This window comes from Polistes canadensis, unplaced genomic scaffold (genome assembly GCF_001313835.1).
Source record: "Polistes canadensis isolate GaletaPanama2010 unplaced genomic scaffold, ASM131383v1 scaffold_92, whole genome shotgun sequence".
Classification (NCBI taxonomy): Eukaryota; Metazoa; Arthropoda; class Insecta; order Hymenoptera; family Vespidae; genus Polistes; species Polistes canadensis.
In genome coordinates, this window is record NW_014569639.1 from 205,408 (window position 1) to 231,575 (window position 26,168).

Genomic DNA, 26,168 nt, shown 5'->3' on the forward strand with positions numbered 1-26,168 from the left:
ATATATATATATATTCACATATGTGAATAGGTACATTCACACATAATGCGTTATTCCAAGCCGAAAATTCGTCTGCGAATTAAAGCCATCCTTTTCGTACGCTCGAATGTTTATGCACGCTTTGTTATCTTCGTATTCGCGAATACGTGGAAACTTACAAAGGTGACCCTACTTTTTCATTTTTTCCTCACCGAATAAAGAAAGAATTATGTTATTTCGGATAAAAAAAGAAAAAAAATACGAAGAGAGAGAAAGATAATTAAATACAAGTTGCGTTCTTATTTCATAAGTTAAAACTTTGTAGTTTGATTTTATTACATTTAACGTGGTTTTTACTTTCAAATTATCAAATGTAGAACAATAAAAACGTTAAATTCGTAATATTCATTCTTTCATTTGTTAATATTCTTCGTATTATATATTATTGAATAAGTTTATTAAATATATTTATATATTTCACACTCTCTTGTGCAATTATAGTTAAATTAATTATATTTAATGTTTAAAATTAATAATGAGAAAGAGAGATACTTCGATGATAGGTATATATATATATATATATAGAATCTTGCTTACATTTCACTGCCATAGTTGTTTGATTATTGGTCCGAGTTGTCCGATAACAATGCACCTAATCGCCACTGCTATCCCCTTTGAAACTGGTTGGTGTTAGCAGCTATTAAGCGAGACCTAGTAAACCTTTGTCATTTGCAAACAATGCTACGTGTTGTTGTTCGTTATTGCTGTTGTTATAGAGGTAAAGTATCGAAATAATAATCCTATCTACCAATCGCGATCAAACTGTGATCGCATCCTGTTATTCGTATAAGAATGCGGGTAATTTTTTTTTATAAAATATTGTAATTTGTCAAAAGCAAAAAAAAACAAAAATGCATATTTTTCGTTAATGAGTAATAGAAATTTATTTTGTTTGTCACATATACAAAATTGGCTAAATTCTTATTCCATATTATAACATATGGCTTTTTTTTTAAATGATCATTCGACCATTCATGATAAAAATAGGTATATATGGTCTCGGTAGGTTTAATATTAATAAGAATAAAAGAAAATTTCAGGTTAGATATCTCGCGTTAACTTTAATATAAATTCCCTCGATGACCATTTTATTTTTCTCTTCCCCTTTGCCCCATCTCGTGAAAACTTTTTTTTTTAAAAAGAAAAGATCATTTAACGAGAGAGATGAGGGTACTTTTATTTTTAATCCTATCATTGATAATAATATCCTTTTGTTTTTCCCTTATGACTCAACGTTATTTTGTTTTTACACGTTAAAAACTTTTTTCCCCCTCCACGCACATTTCTTTTTCCTATTATCCTTATCTTTGTTTTTTTTTTAATTTTTTTTTTTTATACTCGTGTTTACGTCGTTACTTTTTATTTTGTATATTCGTATAAAAAGTTAATAAGAGATCTCTTTCCCGTGTTGTTTTTATTTTCTTTTATTCGTCTTTTTTTTTGATGCACTTGCGTGCGCGTACGTGTACGTGTACGTGTACGTATTTGTGTTGGAAGACAGGTAAAGGGAAAAACGCGGGACGGGGGGGGGAGTATCGTTGAAGGGTTCTCTAGTCGTTGGCAGACTTCTTGAGAATATTCTCAGAGGTAAGAATAAGAGAGACAGGAAATGGATGTACTTTATGCTCTCTCTCTCTCTCTCTCTTTCTCAATCTTTCTCACTCTTTCTCGTTTTCCCTCCTCATTGAAGTTGTATGATAAAAACACGTGACCACTTTTACGCGAAACGCAAACCGTTTGCCATAGGGCTCCTTTTCCTCTTTGACCAACTTCTAGCATCTTGAAGAAGCGATCAACATCTCGTTTATTAATTAATTAATTAATTAAAACCACTACCACTACCACCACCATCACCACCATACTTCTCAACCGTACTCTTACCAACTTGTTCGTAAACTTTCCATTCGCGTCGAAATCGCGTTGCCAGATTTCTATCGTTCTTTCAACAATTTTGTGTTTTTCCCTGTTTCCTTTTCTTTTTGTTTTATATATTTTGTAATTTTTCCAAACGCATCTCTTATACAAAACAATGACGAAAACGAATTTATTATACGTTTTTCTTCTTTTTGTTATCTTTTTCATTTCGAAATCAGCGTGCATATAAAATTCGACGCAGGGAAAACGTAAAACATGATTAAAAGAGAGAACGAGAGAGAGAGAGAGAGAGAGAGAGAATGAGAATACATAAAATGAAACACTAAAGCAAACAGAATTGAATCTCATGTTAACCAACTTAAGCTTTTTGAGAATTTTATTTATACTGATGTTATATTATACACACGAAGTGACAAAGCTATATGCACAAACACACACATACACACGTCAGAAGAATGGTGGTTGATTGATTGGTTGTTGGGTGGTGCATGCTCGAATTTCGTTCCAATGAGAAGAAACGTCTGCTGTGTTCCTTTTTCTATTTCTTTCTATTTTTGTTGTTGTTGTCTTTTTATTTTATTTCGTTGTTTCTTCTTCTCTCACGCCGCGCACTTTGTTTTTTTTATTTTTTTTCAAGCAAGTGGATCAACAAGCCCCCCCCTCCTCTCCTCCGATGGTTTGGCATTGATATGACGTTGCTACGTTTTCTGAAAGCTTCCTTTGTCTCTATATACGCTTGACAGAACTCGGGTTTGGGCTCTCAAACCTTTTTTTTTTTTTCGAAATCGTTTTATATCTCACTTTAACGTTACGTTTCACAGTTTCTTTAATTTTTTGCGTGTCATCAGTGTACTCGCGTAGTAATAGTAGTAGTAGTAGTAACATAATAGTAGATAGGAATGAAGGATCAGATCAATTCGTTTCAATTTGTTACCTAAAATTACGAATAAATGTTTAACTTTAAAGTTGGATACGATAGTGCAAAGAAGGTAGGAGGGTAGGTGGGTGGGTGGAGGGGGTAGGGTTGGTTACATTTCTTTCTTCTTTTTTTTTTTATAATTTCGTTTGATCATTGGAATATATAAACTTGTTTTCATCTCACCACCCCCCACCCCCCCGTATTCATTTAAGATATTCTCATAGAAATTATTTTGGGATAAATGAAAGAAAGATATTATGAAATAAATATAGACGAGTTATAACGATACTGAGGATCGTTGTGTCGCGGATAAGAAATAAAAGGAGACTCTTTTAAAAGGGTTCAATCGCAAAAAAAAAAGAAAAAAAAGAAAAATAAGAGGAAGTGAGAAAGTTTAAAGGAAGGTGGTGGTGGTGATGGTGGTGGTAGTGATGGAAGGAATGGGTCGAATGAATGTCGACGGATACAGTTGAAGCATGGTTAAAGGGGGGAATGGGACAATTTACGAAGGAAACATAAAAAAAAAAGAAAATAAAGAAATAAAAAAAGAAAATGTCTAGCGAGGTCGGTTGCTTTTAATACGGGGAACAAATCACAAAAACACGAGGATGAGTTGGCATAGAAAGTGAACGAAAAGAGAGAGAGAGAGAGAGAGACCAAGTAAAGGGCAAAACGAAAGATAGAGAAAGGGAAATGGAAAGAAATATAAAAGGACGAATGGTTTAGAGACGCGGGACTGAATCACGACCGTTGGATTTTATTTATGACTTTTTATGGGGTCTCATACCGCATGACTGTTACTCCTCAATACTCGTGTTTTGCAAGATCATGAATTGGGAGACGCAAAGTTAATATTTTAAATTCAATAAGTTTTTATCTGTTTAATAACAAAGTAAATATATATTTATATATTTTCATAATTATTCAAAAACGAATCAATGATATTTATTCGGCAAAATATATAGCTCTCTCTCTCTCTTTGCTGTTTATTATTTGATTTTATTTATCTCGCGTCACGATAAAATATTCGATCGCAAATTTAATTGGAAGTAAAAGAATAAGTTACTCATCGATTTATTCCAAAATCTGATAATCAATGTTACTTATTCTACCCGATGGAAATTAATTGTGTACTTACTTGCAAATTGCATGCTTCGTTATAACGAGAGCGGAATTACTTCGTTAACGTTATTTTTTTTTTCTTTTCGAAAGTATGTTTTAATCAGTAGGAAGATAAGCGATCTTTTTGTGGGTCAATGATCTGTTCCGGTGAATAGTAATAAAAACGAGAGTATACTACTTCAATACTACAAAAAAAAAAATCACAAATTAAGATTTATCCCATCGTATATTATCTCACTGACTTATTTTACTCGTTATCATTATTTCGATTCGAAATTTTACGGTCAAATCATTCGTACTAATTTTCTTTCGTATTTTATTTCTTCCTCTCACTCTCTCACTCTCTCTCTCTCCCGTTTTCTTTTTTTTTTTTTTGACCACATTAACGTAACATATTTCTTCGCGCGTCTAATTGTAAAAGTTCTTCAAAAAGTTCGTAGGAAAAAATGAAAAGAAAAACCAACAAGATATTCAAATTATATGACATTCGGTTGTATTAAAAAAAAAAAAAGAAAAGAAAACAAAAAAAAAATAAAAGGAATGTGTTCTGCGCAAACAAGATATTTCCTATCCCTCGGTCATTATGATCTTTACGATCGACATAAATTCGTGGCTACGAAAAACGTCGTGAGTAGTCGTGAGTTCCTCTTACTTTTTTTTCTTTTTTTTTTTTTTTTTTTTTCTTATTTTTCTCTCATCTCCGTTGCAAAACGGCTTCTGGGTATATGTAAAAAGAGGTGATGGGTGGGGGTGGGAGTGGGGGAAGGAAGAACGTTCTCCCAATGCTATCATTACGTTTTTCTTCGACTACAAAATTCATGGGAAATGAACGACCATGGGGACCTTTAAATTTTCATACCTTTATTTTTCTTATTTTATTTTATATCTCTCTTCCGTTCTGTATTTTTCTCGTCAAATATTTTCTTATATCGATCAAAAATATTGAAATATTTTTAATATAATATTATAAGATAAAAATAAAAATAAAAAAAAAAATAGGAGAAAATAAACCGTCGTCCCCCATACAGAAAAGAGAAAAAAAAAATAATAATAATAAGGGAGGTGATAAAAGCTTTAAGGATCGTTCGTCTTTATTCGCGGAATTTGACGCGAGTGTTTTCTTTCATTGTGTAAAAGCTCGACTCGTTTTACCTTTCGAGGAATCGTTCGTCATTAATACTATCGAGAGGAAACTACTAGCGGTATACACCTGTTGCTCTGTGATACAATCTCTTCCAAAATTCTTCTTTCTATCGACATTCCATCGAGTTTGTAACTTTTACTTTTTGGTTTTCTTTTTTTTCTATTTCTTTTAATTTAAATTTATATATTATTATAATCTCAATGATACATATTTTTAATCACTGTTTTATTTAATCACGTTACATTTACGTACGTATATTCATCGTTTTAATATCATTAAATCAAAAATAATCAGCATGAATTATGAATTCATATAAGCGTTTGCCAATTTTTTCGATTTCAAACGTAATATCTCATTACAATTATATTTATAAAAGATGAATATAATACATGTGCATACACATTTTAAGTTTTATTATATATTTATGAATAATTATAATAAATTGGAGATAAAATGTTTTCATTTTATTTACAGAATAATTAAACATTTTATATTTTATAAATATATATGCATATAGATGAATTTTTTTTGTGTGAAATGAACCTAGTGATTTAAAAATAAATATTAAAATATAAGTTTCAAAGCTTTACGTAATATTTGTGTTATATTTATTGAATTTAAAATTGATATCTTATTTTCAAATTAAAATCTCAAAAGGTTTAATTAATAATCGTTCGAAACAATGAAATTTTTAAATAAAACAAAATTTAAAGAGAGAGAGAGAGAGAGAGAGAGAGAGAGAGAGAGAGAGAGAGAGAGAGGATAATCACGGAATATCTCGAGAAATGTTCGTAAGAAAAAAATAAAGAAAAGAAAACAAAATTTGCAATTAATGCTCGTTAATTTCTTAGTGTGTACGTTTCTCTTCCACTTTTGAAATTTACTTAACTGTATTCCGGAAATGCTCCACTTCGTTTTCTCGGTTTTTTAGTTTGCAACCTTTCCACCGTTCTCTCATTTTCTCTTTCTCTTTGCTTTTTATTTAATCTTGTTGTAAGTTGTCTTCTTGCTTGGTGAGAGAAGACCGTTCCTGTCAACGCTTTCGCGCCTTGGAACAAACCACGAATGAGAAAATGTACACGCTGAAAAGATAAACAAACGCGTGTATTTGAGCTCACGACACGAGCCAATGAACGTAGAAAACATTTCTACTTCTCTGTGGATGATGTGTGCATAAAAGTGTCTGCTGCTTCTTTTTTTAACAAACTGTCAACGTAAGAAAAAGAGAGAGAGAGAGAGAGAGAGAGAGAGAGATAGGAAGGTCATGAGTTAGTAAAAAAAAAGTCACTCGATTTGTACGAACTTTTTGAACCTGTCCCTTTTATCTTCTTCTTTTTATTTTTTTTCGTTTCAATCGTCATATTTTACTTTGTTAAACTAGAATCGTTTGATAAATCGCAAATTTCGTTACAATCGTGTGTTGAACGTATTAAAATATGTTATTATTTAAATAAAACGTTATTTCATTACAAAGAGAAAGTTAATTACCGATTGGGAAAATTTCATAATAAATATTTTTTTAATTTTCGTTTGTATTTTATCTTTCTACTTTTTAAATTTCGCTTTGATCGGTTAATAACGATTGTATTGAAACGTTAACATCTAGGAACAAAGAAACAGCCAACGAAATTATATGAGATAAATGTGTATAGAGAATAAAAATAAGTAACTAATATGAAAAAAAAGAAGAAGAAAAAGAGAAAAGTACGTAAGTCGATAGAAATCTAATTGCTAAAGACGAGTTCGCAATATAATCGAATGATAAACTTTCTTAAAGAAAGAAAATGATTCTTTTTTTCTTATACTTCTCGAGAGAATCCACAAGGATGATATCGAGTAAATTTAATTTTATATTTTATCTTTTATCTTTCGCGAAGTTACTAAATATTATTACAACATTTACATTTACAAGAAAGAGATACATACCCCCTTTTGTAAACGGGTTTATTCGAAAGAAAGGAAACACAAGAAAAAAGGTTGTTAACAACAAAATGAAGAGAACAAAAAAAGAAAAGAAAAGTAAAATACCAAAGTCAATTGAAGTTTAAAATCGAGTTTGAAGGAAACGAATAATAAACTTTCGTAAGGAAGAAGAAGACGTTTTTTCTTCTTTTTCTTTTTTCTTCTTCTTCTTCTTTTTTTTTTCGAACCAGGATCGAGTAATCTAGTTTTATGGGTAAGATTCTACGAGGATTCGCTAAAAGTTGAAAAGTTCAAAAGACCAGAAGAGGTACGGGAAGAGGAGAAGGTGAAGAGGGTGATTGGGGGGGTTGGTCGAGTAGTAGAGTGGAGAGGAGGGGGAGGGGGAGGTTTAGCGCAAAGCAAAAGGACCACATATGCTGGACAAAGTTCTATTCCTTTTTTTTCTTCTTCGTTTCCTTCCACGCAGTTTGGTAAAAGAAAGTCGGCATTGGTAATTCGTGACGTGTAACGATAAGGATTGAGGAGGGGGGGGGGKGGGGCAGGAAGGATGGAGGAAAACGATCTCTAACATATAAGGAAACGAAAAACCGAAAAGCGATTCCAGAAATTCTAGAATAGAAAAGGGGAGAAAGTTGTCTTGAACTACGTTGGCGGCACCCCCAAGAGATTTTCCTACACTCCTCCCCCCACCACCACTCCCATATTCGGAGGAACTCTCTTGGATTTCTTCGTTTCTAAGGACGAGAAGAGTTTCTTAATCGGAGGAGGTTTGAGAAGGAAGACGAGCAAAAGAGGGTAGTATCCTTTTCCTCTTACTTACCACCACCCCTCTTCCTCCCACCCTTCCATCCCACTCACTCTAGTTCCAACTCTTGACATCAGCCCAAGAATGAACTCGATTTGCTTCTTCCTCTTCTAGTTCTTCTTCTCTCTCTCTCTCTTTCTCTTTAACTCTTACTTTTTCTCTCTATTTATATACTTCCAAGGTTGTTTCTTTAGAAAACTTTTCTCTCTCTTAGGAGTAGAGTTATTAGAAAGTTGTACTTCTCTCTTTCATTTTCTTTCTCCCTTTCTCTTTCTCTTTCTCTTTCTTTTTTTTTTTTTCTTTTACTCTCGTCAATGAAGAACCGAAAAACTTTAACTTGCCGAAAGTTTCGATGCCTTAAGTATTAATTGCCGAAAAGATTGTATCTCCTTTTTGTTTATCTTTATCTATTTTTTGATTCATTGAAGAAAATTCCTATTTTTTTTTTCTTTCGGGAATTGATTTATCGATATTATTTAACAATAGTTTTGCGTGCTAAAGTAATTTGACTCATTTCACAAATTTATTTACTATATATATATATGAAATATATCAAATTTTAATATTATTTTGTGAAAAATATATAATTGATTTTTAATTGCATAATAAAATATACGTAAATATTAATTTCCCTACTTCTTTACTCAAACAATGTTTGTATGCTTATAAAAATTATGCCCTGACCAAAAGAAACAGGGATTCATTTTAATATATTTACATAGATAATAGATAATAGATAATAAATATAATGTATCAATCGAGTACGATTGAAGAAATGCTTGAGAAAAAAGAAGAAAAAATAAAGAACAAGATATACAGGAAGGAAATAATACTAGAAAGGAAGTAACAAATGGGGGACGGATACGTCTCGCGTTAATTATCGCGTCAAGTCGAGAGAGACAGAGTGAGAGAAAGAACCTGGGTTCGTTTCGAGACGAAGGGGTAAGAAAAATCGAAGGATCCCCTCTCTCTTTCTCTTTCTGCCGAATGAAAGAGATAGAAAAGGAATTCCCGAGCAAATTCCTAGCGTAGCATCGTTCTAATCGTCGTGCACGCTCGGCTCGTTCCGAAATACTTTTCCCCCATCTGAAAAGTCGTCGTCGTCGAGCTGCTGCCTTCTCCCCCTAACCCCCTATCCCCTCATTCCCCCTACACCCACCTATTTCCTCCCTGTCCTCTTCTTTCTTCTCTCTCTCTCTCTCTCTCTCTTTTTCTGCTTCATCTAGTTCTTTTTTAGTCGGTCTGTATGGGGAATGAGGATGGGTGGGTCTCAATGTTAACCGGAGTCGTCGCTATTTCCAGAGAGACGATCCCACCCCCTTCCTAACCTTACCCCACCCCACCGGTCCCCTACGAATAGAGAAAAAGAAAAAGATAATAATGGCAGTGAAAAAAAAGAGAAAAAAAAGAAAAACAGAAAAGGGATAGAAAAGAAGCTAGCTACCGTTTGGGTGTTTGCATTCTTGATGTCTCGTGAGTTTCACGTCCGGAAACGTGTCTGCCCGCCCAGGATATAAGGTCGTGTCTCGTTGGGTGGAGAATAAGTCGATTAGGGCTCGAGAGGAACGTTTTTCAAGGTCGACTACGTCCGAAAAAGGGACTACGTTGATCTACACTATTACATTCACAGGACTTCGTACAGTTGTTTTTTTCTCTTTTAACCAGATCGTCACCACACGTATCCCCATGGGTTTTTGTTTAACAATGAGAAAATATACGTTTGGTAGGTTTTTGATTTTTTTTTTTTTATGAAAGATCTACCACCGTGTGTAAAACACACGTTACCAATCATTTTAATTAAATCACTTAGTATATCGATTATTTTTCATTTTCGGATAGATATTATTTTTATTTCAAGATTATAGTTATAATATTGCATTGTAGAAAAATATAATATATAGTTTTACTGGTGACTCTGTCTGATTTAATTGAATTTTTCTTTTAAACGACATCCTTGCGCATAAGTTTTAAAGCAATCTCGTTGGATGTTCTCTCGACAAAAATTTCTTTTTATAAACTTTTTTAAAGAATATGAAAACAAAAAAACTGTCACGGTTGTACTGTATACACAATATTAAGTTTGGTTCGTTTTCTTCTCACATATATATATATATATATATATATATATATATATATATATATATATATATAAATGATCTCGTAAATAATTTAAAATGAAAATATAAAATTAATCATAATAACGTTCATTAGTGTTGAATCAATCGTTAAGGATTCCTCGTCGTCGATTGATTTGATTTCGAACCATCGTGGTTTTAAAATTAAGGCCAACTAGTGCGTTAGAATGCAATTATCGCAATACAGAAAGGGAAAGAGGAGGTGGTCGGCGGGGGGAGCGAGGGGGTGGAATCGATTAAAGATAAACGGATTTGAATAGCTATCGGAATATTCGATGCACCTTGATGCACGATTCTTGTTTGTGTTGAGATTGTCAGTGTCGGATTTAGCTAGGTTACTAAACGTTTCTCCCCCCCCTCCCCCTTCATCCCCAGAGTTCCCCTTTCTCCCTCTCTCCTTCTCTTTCTTTCTTAAATTTAGTTTATCTGAAGATGAAAATCTTTATTGTTCCCAATGTTTCCAATTAACTCTCTCTCTCTCTCTCTCTCTCTTTCTCTTGCTGTCTTGTTCGAGTTGCAGTAGATGTTTGCAAGTCAACAACAAAGGAGTGTATTCGTTTGTATGGATGTTCGAAACGTTAGTACCATTTCCGGCGAGATCTTAATGTAGGTTAAGTCGACTGACAAAATTAGGAATCGTCGCGTTTCGTTAATTGTCCTATTTCCATTTTGACGACCGCTTTACTCCTCTCGTTTATCCCTTTCTTCTATTCTTAATCTTCGTTTGCGTTTTCGCGAACAAAGAAAAGGAAGAAAGTTCATGACTAATCATGTTAACTCTTTTGATTACTGTGAACGCATATATGCGTTTGGTAAAAATTACCAATGTGAATGTTTTAATAATTCAGTATTAATTATTGTTTTGAATTTTGTCATATGATAATTATATAAGAAGAACAGAAAAAAACATACTGTAATTATTAAATATAATTTAATTTATTATTAGAATCTGATTAATAATATCAATCAACAAATCAAAGAATTAACGAAATATTTGGTGACAATTATCTAGAAAATAATTATTTAGAAAAATTATCTATATATATTATCTAAATATTCTGACAATACGATATTATTCTATAAACGTGTTATTTTTTTCGATCCTAACAAGCGGTACAAAAAATTGTTAATTATTCTACGAGTAAAATTAGGTCAAAAGAAAAAAAAAGGAAAGAAAGAAAGAGAAACATTGGTTAGTTTGTGACCTCGTTTTCGAGAAAATCGTGCTAAACAAATGCAAATGCAGAACTACATCTCTCTTATTATTTATCAGCTACAAACATTTTCCTTTTTTCGCTTACGCTTTTTCGTATTCATTGGAGCTCTCCGTAATGTTGACACTATTTCTTTTCGGTAGCATATATCATTTGGTTTCTTCTACGTTTATGTTAGTCCGTTTCTAACAGTCGAACAGGGACAACGATATTCTACGTCAGCAGCTTGAATATTATGCAAATCGTTTTCATTCAAATAGAAAACAACAAAAAAAAAGAGTAATACAAATATTTTCTGTTGTTCTCGTATTTTTATTTACGATTACGCATTTAAATTCGGAAATATTCCGGCAAATTTTTTACCCGCGATATTTTTTCCATAACCAGATCCGAATTGCGAACAATGTTGCTGCATCACTTTCTTCTATTTACGTAAAATCATTATTTGCTTGATTTATCTTTTTTTGTTTTTGTTTTTTTTTCAGAAATACTTGCATTCATCTTAAATAAATATATTTAATAAAAATTATAAAAATAAATATAATACGTTAATTAATATCGATATCGATTTATTTAGAATTATTTAGTCAGTCATCGATGTGTTAAATCTCATTCATATCAGAAAATCATATTTAATTTTATCGATTTTTATATACATCAACGTATAGTGGTAATGGGTTAAATTAAAGATTCCAATTATTTGATTTATATTTCTCGCGATAAAATTATTCACACCGAGCGGCGTTGGGAGGTAGGGTGGGGCGGGAGGGGGAAGATATTTTTAATATGATCGAAAGTATGAAAAATACGATCACGTTCGTATGGTTTTACGTCGTCTTAAGAAAACGTAGTACCGCTTTTATTAAGATAAATGTTAGCAATTACGCGAAGAACGTCGGTGCAGGTGTTCCACTGCGATATTTTTTTCGGATCGTAATTTAAAGTCTCGAAGGGAAGAGAAAGAGAGACACAGAGAGAATGATAGAGGGAGATGGTTGGGAGGAGGAGGAGGTAGGGGGAAGGGGGGAGGCAAAGAAAAGAAGAAGAGGGTAGTTGAGAAAACGGACAGCGGATTCTTCTCTCGAAAGGAGGAGGCCTACTTCACCGCGAGTAGTATGCCGTATTCGATATAAATCAAGGTATACTTGAGTATACTTATCTCTCTCTCTCTCTCTCTCTCTCTCTCTCTCTCTCTCTTTCTTTCTCTCCCATTATTGAAACGAGAACGATCGGCTTGGTAAAAATGATCTCACTTCCTTCTCTCTCTTTTAAGTAAATTTATTATATTTTATTTGTTGTTTTTTCTTCTTTTCCTTTCTTCTCTCGTTACTTCTCGACATTCATTATGATTACGATGCGAGTCGCCTGGTCCCAGTACATTATTTTAAAACCTCGACATCATTTTAAGTTTGTCCTCTCTTTTTCTAATTATTATTATAATTATTATTATTATTGTTAATCTCGTAATTTCTTGCTCGCACTCGTAGATTTTGAGTAGTTGAAGTTTTTACCCTCTTTTAAATGCTTTATCGTCTTGACGTCTCAACTGAGGGAACTGAGGGAAGGGGGTGCGGGAAATTAAGCACCGTGGAAAAGTAATAATTTTTCTCTAAGATCTCTCTTTCTCTCCCTCGCTCTCTCTCTTTCTCTCTCACTCGTTGTTTCTTTTGTTTCGGTAGTGTAAGCGCATCGTCGAGGAGTCTTTCTTAATTAGTCAGGAGGTACTTTAAAATATTCTTTCAAGTGAGAAAATTACGATGAGATCTTATATATATATATACAGCAACTATTTTTTGTGTTCATTTCAATGAAAACTACTTTTTTACTCGCGATAATCGGGCTGTGTGAAATCGTTTTAAAAATAAGGAACTTCTGTTATAACAGAGATGTTGATCTTATAAATTTTTTTTTTCTTCCTTATCTTTTCGTTTCACACGACAGTTAAAAAAAAACTATTAATTCTCGTTGCGCATTCGTGTTAAAAAATTTCAACGAAAAATATAAATAACGTTACAATATTAATATTATAATATATTTTTATAATACGTAATTTAATTCAATTGAATTTTTATCTTTATATTATTAACTTTTGAACAACGAAAGTATTACGATACACACACACACACACACATTCTCTCTCTCTCGTTGTTACTTTTTCTTGTCTTTTGTATTTTTTGTGTTTCTCTCTTTTTAATAATCACCGACTTCGGTCGATGTTTCTCGTCTCGAATAGAGCCGAGACAAAGTTTGAACATCGTTTCTTTCCACTCGAATTGGTCTCCTCGTACTTTTCGAAAATGTTCTCGAACTTAGGAATACTTTTCTACCTTTTCTATCTCTCTTCCTCTCTCTCTCTCTCTCTCTTTTTCTCTTTTTTCGATTCGGAATCACAGGGAACAATAGTACTTGGTAGAAAACGTGCCAAGCGAAAAATAACAATAAATCCAGTGGGTTTCCGCGAGAATTCTTCGTGTTTACCACTTCGTTCGTTCGTTCGTTCGTTCGTTCTCTCTTTCTCTATCTCTCTCTTTCTTTTTTTCTCCTTAGCTATTCCGTAGAAAGCATCCGAGATAAATCACGAAAGGAAACACGTGATATCATACTACCTACATCGTAGATCATAGGAATGATGGCGATGATCAACCCTGAAAATGATTCTCACCCCCCTACGGCTTATACTTGCACGAACGCGAATATACGAGGATAGAATTTCTCGTTAAGCTCGACAATTTTTTCCTTCATCGATTTTTCTTCCTTCTATTTTCCTTACTTTTTTATTTTTTCCTTCTCCCCCTCTCTCTCTCTCTCTCTCTCTCTCTCTCTCTGTCTCTTTTTCTTTATTTTATCACGATCGTAATTTGTGACAGGATGAGTAGAAAACAATTATTAATAATATGCTCGATGTACGAGTAAATAAAATAAAAAAAATAATCAACATTTTATCGTTGAAATTGCGTTGAACACGGTGGTTGGGTAAGGGATAAGGGGGAGGAAGGATAGCAAAAGTCCAGCAATTTTACGTAATTAGAGACGCGTGCAATTTTCTCTACCCCATAGGTAGAATATTATATATATAGATATACTTATATATAGGAAGAGGTGGAAAAAGTCGTTGGTGAAAAGAAGAAAGAGTGAGATAACATTTTTATTGGACCCCGGCAAACTCGTGGCCGCTAATAAAAAGAAAATTGAGAAAAGCAGCTCGGCGGAACGCTTGGAAAAATTAGTATGAGTGCCTACTTTTTTCGAGTATGCATGTTGTGTATCCATAATACGTATTACTTGCATATACAGGCTGTCTCAAAAATCACGGATTCACCTAAAAGAGATAATAAGATAGATGATTTTTAAATGAACAAGAATAAAATAGAAATGGGATTTACAGTTATCCGATTCATATAAGCTTTTTATTTTTTTCTTTTTTTTTTTTTCAATTTACAGGTAATTGTTTCTTCGCAATAAACAATGCGATCTTACAAAAAGAATCGAGCAAAGATTAGAATACAAATACGACGAAAGATAATTGGAACATATGAACAACAAATAAACGATCTTCTTTTTTGTTGCAAAAATAAATTTAATAATTAATTAAATTAATGTGTCCATTATTATTTGTCATCGAAATCTAAGGGCCAATTACGTTAAATGTAATTTTAAACAAATCGTTAGGATTGAAAACAAAATAAAGAAAGAATAAGCTATTGTTTAAGAAAATTGTTTAAAATCTCTGATTACTTTAATGTACGTAATTTTTTCTCTTTTTTTTTTTTTTTTAATTAAAAATGGTCTACCTTATTACCTCTTTTCATTCGTTCCATGACTTTCGAAACACTCGGTATAGACACATTCTCATACGTAGACGTAGTTGCATGTATAGTCAGGTGATCTTTTAGATACACACATATATAAATATGTATGCGTGTGTGTGTGTGTATGTGAATGTCATTTGAGTGCAACTCGTGCCAGCTGGGAAAAATTAAGAGAAGAAGAAAAAGGACAGGGATGAAAGGAAGAAAGGAAGAAAGGAAAGGGATTCGCGATTCATTTTTCCTACCTTCTGATTCTCCAGATGGACTTTACCGGGAAAAGCCGCGAGTTAATCCAAAAGGATCATGCGTATGATTGCATAGAATGAAAAACATAGAAAAGAAAAGAAAAGAAAAGAAAAAAGGAGTAACTCGTTAAAAGGGATGTCCCATGAGAGAAAGGAACGAATAGAAGATATGTTTCGTATTTCAACGAAAATTCAGAAAAATTCTTATCCCTTGTATTTTTTTCCCCATTACTTTCTTTCTTTCTTTTCTCTTTTTTTCTTTTTTTTTCTTTCTTTTTATCATTGAGAAGCAAAACGATTATTTTTAAATTACAGTAAGATATTACACATACTTTTATTCGAAGATATAGTTATTTAATATCATTTTTTTTTTTGTTCATAGAATTTATTCGAACGAATTTGTTTCTTATCCGAGAATCTAACATGGATTACTGGCTGCTTTCCAAAAAATTTGTGAAAACGTTTCTAACGATCATCGTTTGCATTCATCCCCGTGTACATTATTACAACATTATCGTGACAGAATTTGGAACACGGGTTATATTTTTAACGACCCATCAATTTGTAACATTATGAAATTCCAGCGTTAATATTTTCGCATAATCTTATTTCGTTGAAAAATTCGAATATCTCTTGATTTTCATCTCGATAAAGGTATAATATTCACAAAAACACCTATTTCTTATTCGAATACGATTGTCCTTAGAATCTAATTAACAAAATTCATGGGGCTCTTCTTTCTTTTTTTTTTATCTCATTGTCAGAGAAACACAGGTTTTATTATTTCAATTAATTAACATAATAAATAACGTTGTACCATGAATCTTCCTAATATAATTGCATTTATAATTTTGCAACTCTTTGTGTTCGTTTTATATAATATAAAGATATGATTACGAGATTAGTCAAAAATGTTTAATTTACTAACGTAATCGTGTTTACACATACAATCCAGGGGATCATGAATATAATTTATATATTGATCATTTACAAATATCTAATTGTTAAATATATTATTAATATATTATATCCATATATATATATATATATAATATCCGTTTAATTAGCGAATAGAATGGATTGTTATCAAAAAATGTAGATCAAAATATGTTCATCGTCATCGTCGTCGTCGTCGTGATAGTAATAGCAACTATCACATTCTTTCCCATATTTCTATGTCTCTTTTTCTCTCGTTAACTTCGCAGAGCCGTATGCTACCGTCGGTTTCGCACGTGCGCGCAAGAAGGTACATTGAACCATGGAGAGAGGAGGGTGCGCCTCCGTGAAATTTATAACTCTGCACCCAGTGTTGCGGTCGTTCGGAAGAGGGAGATGAAAAGGAAAAGAAAGAGAAAAAAACAAGAAAAAAAAAAAAACAAAAAAAGATAAGAAGAAAAAGTATATGTGTGAGTGAAGAAAGAGATGTATGTTGCCCGTAAATAAAAAGAGAAATAGAAAGTGAGAGAGAGAGAGAGAGAGAGTGAGAAGAAACGAGAGAAGTAGAATTTTGTTGATACCGAAGCAGCTAATTTACGTCGAGTAAAATACACGTTTCGATTTGTTGACTCTAATGTCGTAGGAAATCTAATACTGGACCCGTGCGTGAATTGCAAGAACTTTCGTAGCTCGGTTATATTTTTCTTCTTTTTTTTTTTTTCTTACACGAAAGCTCGAAAATCATATTCGCGAAATGCGCCACGTGTGCTTCGCAATCTTCTTCTTCCCTTCTTCAATTTTCTCTTTCTCTCTCTCTCTTTCTCTCTTTCGTGACTCCTCCCTCGTTATTCTTGACGCGTAAAAATGCTTACGAGACAGCATACAGAAAGAGAGAGAGATAGAGAGAGAGAGAAGTGTATTAATTATGTGAAAAGGGCTGCGTGTCCCTTATTTCGAACGCGTGTGGGTGTGTGATGGTTAGATGTAAGTATAGCTTCGTGTATGTGGTTCAAATGAAAAAAAAAAAACAAAAAAACACCATAACCGAATTGGAAAACATATTTTTTCTCCTTTTCTTCTTTTCTTATTTCTATTACCGTTCCTAGATATACCTTTTATCAATCGATTTCTATCTGTTTTTCAATATCGATAAGAGTAATTAATCGTAAAATCACATTTTGTACGCAGTAAGGGTGTGTGGTGGTGGTGGTGGTGGGGGGAGGAAGGTAGAGGGAAAGTAAAAAGATGCGAACAAACAAAATGTTCAATTTCGATGAATTTTGTTTGATGGTAAAACGACGGATAAATAAACACGCAGGATACAAACGCACTCACGCACGCGCACACACACACACACGCAAACAAACATACGCATTCTTTTGACTTACTACGAGTCGAGCAATCATTCGTTTCTCTCTCTCTCAATATCCAACTTCATTCCTGATATCTACTCCCACGAAGAGTGGTGGAGGAGGAGGAGGAAGAGGAGGAGGGAGGAGGGAGGAGGATGAGACCCTTTTCAACGATCGGACGTGCAAACACAGAAGAAATCGTATTATCCTTTGATGCTAGCCGGCAATAAAAAAGTCCGGCAGGGGAATCGATGTAGGTAAAAAATAAAAAGATTCGAGGAATCGGTAATGGTGAAACGCGAAAAATAAAGGCAAATAAAGAAAGAATGAAAGAAAGAAAGAAAAAAAGGACAAAACAACAAAATCCAAAACTAGAGAAAGAGGAAAATCGATTTCCGTTAGACGAAAGAGTGAGTAGAAGAAAGAAGGGATGAGAGTGAAGGGCTTGATGGGTGATATGGTGGTTCTCTAGTGATAATGGTGGCGTAGTATGGTGATGATGGTGATGATGGCATTGAGAGCTCAGTTTAGCTTGAATTTTCTTTCTGTGCTTCTAATAGCAGACGATCGAAGGTCCTAAAAAAAAAAGCAAAAAAAAAGGACACGCGTGTTGGGTGGGGTATGGGTGTCCCTAACGTTTTGTGATAGTAACAGAAAAACAATGGTAGAATAGAAAGCATGTATGTCGATCGAAACCGCGCACGAGTTTCCCATCAAAATTGGATCGAGCTTTCTCTCGTTCTTTTTTTTTTTATTCCCTTTTCCTCCCCCCCCCACCCTATGTCTCTTTTGGTGACGTTCTATCGATGGAAAACAAAATCGCGACTATATAAAACGTGGATATAGGACGAGTGAAAAGGGTGGAAGGTGGAGGAGGTGGTGGTGGAGGACGGTGGTACTCTGCTGTTACCGTTTGTAAAAGAGAACTCGGAACCTTTTGAGAAAGAATACCCCCATCTCTAACCCCTTCCCCATACCCCCACTCTCTCTCTCTCTCTCTCTCTCTCTCTCGCTCTTTCTCTCTCTCATCTCTTTCTTTTCGGACTCTTTCCCTGTTCCTCGTTGCTTTTTAACTTCCTATGTTTGTACGCGAGCGTGTGTATATGTGTGTGTGTGTGTGTGCAGCAATCGTTGCTTTTGTCTCTCGTTGTTTGCTGCTGGTAGCAAATCTTTGAAAACTATCAAGACGAGAGAGAGATAGACGATATCCGATTCATATTCGTAAATCGGACGATATTATATTGACATCATCGAGTTATTTGGATTTTGTTCTTTTTTATTAAAACGAACTTTTTATTACATATACATATATATGTATTCAAGTATTCGTAATATTCGAGTAAAATAAAAGTTCAAAGTTCGTGCGTTTATTGTGTATCATAAATTGCACAATGGTTTGCATTTTTTATATCAAATTTACTTTGTAAATATTCATTTAAAATAGCATGAATTTTTCGATACACATAGTTTAGGCTGTTTCGTTAACGTTGCTAGGGGTGTTCTATATTTCTGTCGTCGCAGTAAGAAAGATAAGGAGAGACAAAACACAGAGAAAGAGAAAGAGAAAGAGAGAAGGAATGACGACGACAATATTGCTGTCGGCAGCTGCACGTAGGAGGAACCAGCTGAGCGTGTATAGCAAGAAGGGTGTTGGACAGGGTAGGAGGGGGGAGGAGGAGGCGCTGAGTTTCTTACTAATAGGGTTGTTAACGCCACTTCGCATAAATATTCTCATTTAATAAGCGACCGAGCTGTACCTCGTCTCTATGGACAATGTAATAGCACTTTATCTTACTCTCTCTCTCTCTCTCTCTCTCTCTCATTCACTCATTCTCTTTCTCTCTTCTTTTTATTCTTTAAATTATATTTTATACACTTACAATTAACTTGTTGTTTTTTTGGTTTCTTTTCTTTTTTTTAATTTAAATTGTAATCCTCCCTTTACCGATCAAACGAGCCGAACGTATCACAAAAAATTATTTTAATTTCATTTTTATTTATATATTATATACGTGATGTAAAACAATCCCCATTATAATAAAGGAATTTATGAAAGAAGTGTCGGCTATATAAAATAAATCAAAGATAATTATTAATCATTTCAATAACGTTAGATAGATGATATAGATTGGGTTAAAATAAATCGATAATACCGATGATAATATCATTTTTTACATTTATACATAGATATATTCTGTTATCGAGAATTAATCAAATGTTCCTGCATTTTCCAAGTTAATTTTACAAAAAAAAAGAAAAATACAATTATCCATTATACATTATGTTAATAACACAATAAACGTACGAACTTTTGATTTATCCTAATAATACAGTTAAAATAGCAATAAAATGAGTCTGACGAGTTTATCGATATAATAATAACAAAACTGTCTCGTAAAGTGTCGTCAAAAAGGTATCCCTATAAAATATGATTGGATAATAATGATCGTTTGAATAGAAATTATTATATACAATGGAATATTATCTTCTGGAAAAGATTTCAATAGCTGGCGAGGTGGGGAGGGGTAACGGGAGCATCTCTTTCGAATTTTCTAGTCCTGCAAAGTCCTAGTTCTCAGATCCACAATGGAAACGATCTTCGTCCCCTCCCCTCTCCTTACCCTTCTCCCTTATTCTCAATCCTCATTCCACCACCATTCTTCGTTCTTTCTTTCTTTCTTTCTTTCTTTATCTTTATTCGTCTTTTTCCAAGTTGATTCGTTCTGTTCCGTTCTGTTCTCGTCTCCGGTCCGTTTGACGTTCTTAATCGGTAACCCGACGTCGAGTTTTCCCGGACCGAGTTCTTCTTTTGAATGCTTCAAAACCGAGTAAAACGTAATCGGGGATGGGTAGGAAATGCGCCGGAGATGGGAACTGGACGGGAGATGGCGAAATAATTATCGAAACGACTTTCTTTCGCGACGATTGCTGAAGGAAAAGAGCAGTCGAAAAAAAAAAAGAAAATCTAAAAGAGAGAGAGAGAGAGAAAGAGAGAGTTGCGGTTAGCACGATGACACACCTCGCGGAAATTCACGTTTCGTAGAATTTTCCCGGACAGTTTTCTGATTTTTATCTTTTTTTTTTACCCCTCTTCCCTTATCTCTTTTTCGTTTTGTGGCAACGTTATAAATATTACTTGGATATATTTTCTTTTTTTTTGTGTTTTGTTTTAACTACGATACGAAAATTTTCCCGTATTTTACCACAAACGAATATTTTTGTTCGCGTTGATAAATGTTACTTGCAATCGAATCTCGAATAAATGATTCGTCAGTTTTTGTTTAACTTGAGAGTGAAGAGTTCATTCATTCATTCATTTTTTTTTTTTAAAAAAAGAAAGAAAAAAGACATTTCTCCCGTTAAAGTATCCTACGAGAGACTTTCTCTTTCTCTTTCTCTCTCTCTCTCTCTCTCTCTCTCTCTCTCTCTTTCGATTTCGAACGTCAAGAACCGTCTTTCCGTATTATTTCCAAGACGTTGCATTACTAGACGTCCAAATCTCCCTGCGTTTGGCAACCGAGACACGTCCGTCGAATCGAGAAGGTGAAGAATAAAGAAAAAAAAAAAAAAGTGGAAGAATAAAGAGAGAGAGATAGATAGATTGATAGATAGAAAGAAAGAGAAAGAGAAAGAAGGAAGGAAACGGTGGTGGTGATGGTGGTGGTGGTTGAGTTTGGGGTTGGTTGGAGTTGAGGTTTAGAAGGAAAGAAGGAAGGAAGGAAAAAAAGAAAGAACAGAATAAAAATGAATAAGAAAGAAAAACGGAAATCGGTGAGACGAGCTCGCGGATCGGCAGCGTGTGCTATTTCCTTTCAAGGTCGATATCTTGATGAAGAAGAGATGTAGGACTCGTGTTCAAAGGTTCCGCGAAGGGAACGACTAAACGCCTGCCTCTCGAAAAAAGGAAAGGAAAGGAAAGGAATGGAAAGGAATAAGGAAAAAGAAAAAAGAGGGTAAAAAAAGAAAAAAAAAAGAAAAGAGTCTTTTCCCTGCGGGCCAAGGGTGTCAATATTGAGAGCCGATGGTTGTGATGTACCACGTTCGTTTCTGAAAAAGCTTCGAAAGAAAACGTCGAAGAGGAAATTCTTAGGGAGGAAAAGATATCGTAGGGTGTGGTATCTTGGTGATGGTGGTGGTGATGGTGGTGGTGGTGATGGTGGTGGTGGTGATGGTGTTGGGCCTGGCCCTACTCTTTCCTATCCTTCTCCTCGCTTGCGGTTCGACTGAAAGGAGAAAAAAAAGAAAAAAACGATGGAAAGAGAAAGGTGACGGATATAAGAAAAAAAAAAAAAGAAAAAAAGAAGAGGATGAAACGCATTCGTGAGAAATAAAGAATCGCGAAGATTTTTTTCGTGGCATGGAGATAGAAAAAGAGAAAAAGAATCTCCCATTGGCTGGCCGGGCCCCTTCCTTCCTTCCCCCCCTTCCCCCTTCCCCCCTTCTCTCCCATCCAAGTTTCTCTGAGCCCTTTTCACGTTAATGCGAATTTAATGCGCCATCTTTTCTCCCCTTTCTTCATCTTATTTTTCTATTCTTTTTCTTTCCTCCTTCTTCCTCTTCCTCTTCCTCTTCCTCTTCCTCTTCCTCCTATTATTCCGTCATCGTAGTTAAGGTAAGACATCGTTTTATCGTCGAGCCACGTAACCGCTTTTATTCGCATTCCTCCAACGAAGCACGATGAAGAAATGTTCCGCGACGTGGCAGCCATGGGATGCCATGATGATGGGGTTCAAGAAGGAAGGAAGGAAGGAAGAAAGGTTAAGGTAAAGAGCAAAAAGGGGATTGAATTCGGACGTTCGTTCGTTCGTTGGTTGGTTGGTTGGTCCATCCCTTCGTCGTTCATGGGATACCAACACGGCAGCAACCACCACATCGACCCCTCAGCCCTCCCTCCCTCCCACCCCCAGCCCTTATACACGATATAAACCTTTCTAAAGAAAATGGCTTCGATTTTTTTACCCCCACCTTTATCTCTTTCTATTTCTGTCTCGCACGTTTTCTTTCTTTCTTTCGAGAGAGAGAGAGAGAGAGAGAGAGAGAGAGAGAGAGAGAGAGAAAAAGTTCTAAAAGGTAACAGAGGATTTAGTGGAGTGTGGGGGAGGATGGGGTATGGGTGTGGGCACTCGAGTCTCGATTCTTTCGACGTTAAAAAAAATGACGTCTGGACCCGTCTTGGCACGAGCTACGAATGAGAATTTAGGGGGTTCGGAAGAGTCTGTAAAAATCCTTCTTTTCCTTCCTTCCATCCCTTCTTCTTTCCTTCCTTCCTTCCTGCATGCATGCATGCATGCATGCATGCCTGCCTCCCACGTTAGGGCCAAAAAGGTTGATTCGGATGTTTCGATTCCGCGTGCCAACGAACGAAACCATCGCGAACAGTCAGACATCCACTCACTCACCACCACCACCACCAACCACCACGTCCACTTGACTCGACGTGCTCCACTTTGTTCAAAAGTTACGTGCTCGTTTTACTCAATTTTGTCTTTAAGACGAAACGGAAGTACCTCTAACTTGCGTTCTTTATTTATTTTTTTTCTTTCTTTCTTTCTATATTTACACGCGAAACCACACGGTATATAAAATAAGATCAAAGAATAATCCTAGAAAGAGATTGTATTTAATTTTTTAGTCGGTTTATTTTTTGATGCTTAAAAACTTCATCTCTCAACACATATTTTAATTAAAATAATAAATCTTTAATTGTATTAATAATATCCTTTGTGTCTTTTTCTCGTTAACGAAGATTTTTCTTCTCCTCTTTTTATTATTATTATTATTATTATTAAATCATAGTCGAGATAAATCGAAGACGAGTTGAATTACGTCTAGCATGTTATAAAGAGAGAGATGCATTGAATGCATCCCTTAGAGCACTTTAGTTCAATCGAATGAAAGGTGAAAAACGTTTGCCGCCAGTCATTCCGGAAAACGAAGCCGAAGTACCGGAAATTAAGGTCGAAGTCAACTAGGAAACATTTCTCTCTTTCTCTCTCTCTCTCTCTCTCTCTCTTTTCGAATTTTAACGCGATTCGACACGGTAATAAAGTTCTTGAGAATTCCATCGAGACACTTACCACCTTCTTATCTCTTCTAACAATTAGTTTTGATATAAAAACGATAAGCGATGTAATAATTCGAAACCCTTTAAAATATCGTTGAGCGCAATTAATGCATATGATTGAAAAACTATGAATAACGTTTGATATTTTTATTTTCTCACAAGTATGCAATTAAAGTTTAATAGCTTTTACAATAAGAAAAAAAAAAATTCATCGAAATGGGAATCTCTACGAATATTTGTTTTTTTTTCTTTTTTTTTTTTTTTTTATACCAATGCAAGATAAATATTACTGAATGCTTGAAAAGAAATCCGCTAAAGGCTATTACGTTCCCATTTAGATCGTTAAACGCTTAGCAAAGAGTTTAACGAAGGGTGTGCAACATATCCACATTGCTTAATGAGCCGTGAAAGTTAGGATGTGTTCAGGAATATGGAATTTCAAGGAAAATTTCGAATTTTAGAAAGTTAAGTTAATATTACCGACCAGGTTGGAGGTTCCAAACCTCCCCCGGCAATGCTAGCAATGCCAAGTCCGCCAATTTTTCTTTGTCATTTTATAAACCTTTGCAGATTGATTTATAACTCGAAAAAGTACTCTACTCGTAGACAAAAGAATGCACTTTAATTTAATATAAAAATCATTAAAATCCATTTACTAAAAGTATAAAAAATATTTACCAAAACTTTTTAAAGATATGGCAAAGATGCACAATTTACAGCATTGCATTCTCTGACATTTTCTGAACTTTACATGCTAAATTTATAACTCGATATGGTATTCTACGCGTTAACAAAAGAGTGTACTTTAATTTAATATAAAAATCATTAAAATCCATTTGCTAAAAGTATAAAAAATATTTACCAAAACTTGTCAAAGAAATAGCAAAGTTGTACAATTTACAGCATTGCAATCTCCGATAAGTAATTTGATATTCTATAGAATATCAAAGTATTATGTTCGATGCCTAGGAAAAACTGGAAGAATTTTTCAATTTCCGACTTCGTCTGAAGGCTCTTTGCATTCATAGTAATGCCGAGGAATTACTAGCAATGACTGATTTCCGACTTTGACGATAACATATACATAATACAATACCTGTGAAGTAATAAACCAATGTGGTAAAATTATCCGTACGGACATACCGGATAAAATCGGTTAGAATTTTTGATCCCAATTGCGAATTATAAAGCATGATTTAAAGGCATTCAATAACATCGGTATTATTTAGTAGCACGAAACGCGGGAATCTCGTTACCGGTAGTAACTCTACCTCATTGGTGAACCAATCTCATGTCGAGTACGAGTCGGTTCAGTTCCATTCGATTCCATTCGTTTCGTTTCGATTCGATTCGACCCGACTCGATTCACTTCTACTTGACTCGTTGAGTTCGCTATTAATACCGTACTGCTTTCTTTGTTCTCGTTTCCCACCAAGAACGCTACCAACATTCCCCTGATATTCACTCACTTACACACTCACTCACTCACTTACTCACTCTCACTCTCACTATTTCTCTCTCATTTTACTTCTCTTTTCTATTCGTCCTTTCTCGTCTGCACCTTTCGCGTTTTACACTTCCTTCCCCCCTTCTTCACCTTTTTCCACGTCGGCCTGGCACACGTTGCTTGCTGTCGATTTAAAAAAAAAAAAAAACGAAAGAACGAACGAACGAACGAACGAACGATTGATTCTTCCTCGCTAATCGCCAACTTTTCTTTCTTTCCTTTTTTTCCTTTTTCCTATACGCAAAGAAACCGCGTAGACGACGAATTATTCCAACCTTTAATGGCTCTACCTTTCGGGGAATGAAAAAAAAAAAAGAAAAGAAAAAGAAAAAGAAGAAGAAGAAGAAGAAAAAAAAAAAAAGAACTTTGATCGGTTATCCTCTTAAAAAACTTTTCTTTCTCGACAGAGAGATCGATAATTATGATTTTAATGATTTACCATTCGAAATGGGGAAGTTTGATTTATAAGGTAGGATAGCTTATATATCCTTTCCCTTCTTACCCTTTACCCCCCTTTGCCCCCCTCCCCCTTTTTCTGAAAAGATCGATATCTACTTACTCGCACGTTCGTTCGTACGTTCTCGTTCGAGGAACGATTATTTTCTTTTTTAACGACATTTCTCACACGTCGTGGAATGTAATATAGTGGGAGAACGAAACTAAACGAAACGAAACGAAGCGGGTATCGCTTATCGATTATCGACAGACAGACAAAGCGAGTTCCCGTTAGAGAGACCATTGACGCGCGAAGGTTCTGTCCGAGCTGGCGACCATACCCTAATGGACCGTAATGGGCAGTCTAATCACATTTCATTTCGCGGATGAAATTATCGAGGACCCGTAACGAAACTTCGCGTTCGCGTCGAGAAATGTGAATATCGAACGTCGACAGCACCACCACCCTCTTTCCCCCTCCACCCCTCTCACTCTATCTCTCTATATCTCTCTTTGAGGTGGGAGAGAGAATTTATAAGAGAATATGAAATTTCATGGAGGTAATGTTATAGTTACAATTTTTGAGATATCATTAAAATTACTACACAAAATTAGATATTATAATAATAATAATAATAATATTA

The 26,168-nt window shown here is 34.6% G+C and overlaps 1 protein-coding gene and 1 long non-coding RNA gene across 2 annotated transcripts in view; both read left to right on the forward strand.

The window, feature by feature from the left end:
• The window catches only part of LOC106787115 (PDZ domain-containing RING finger protein 4-like), a 165,455-nt gene that overhangs the window by 108,236 nt on the left and 31,051 nt on the right, over nucleotides 1-26,168 (forward strand). The window lies entirely within an intron of this gene.
• On the forward strand, nucleotides 7,811-21,812 carry LOC106787117. The gene is made up of 3 exons (XR_001381742.1): nucleotides 7,811-7,820; nucleotides 21,075-21,088; nucleotides 21,482-21,812. It is a non-coding gene; the product is annotated as an uncharacterized LOC106787117 (long non-coding RNA).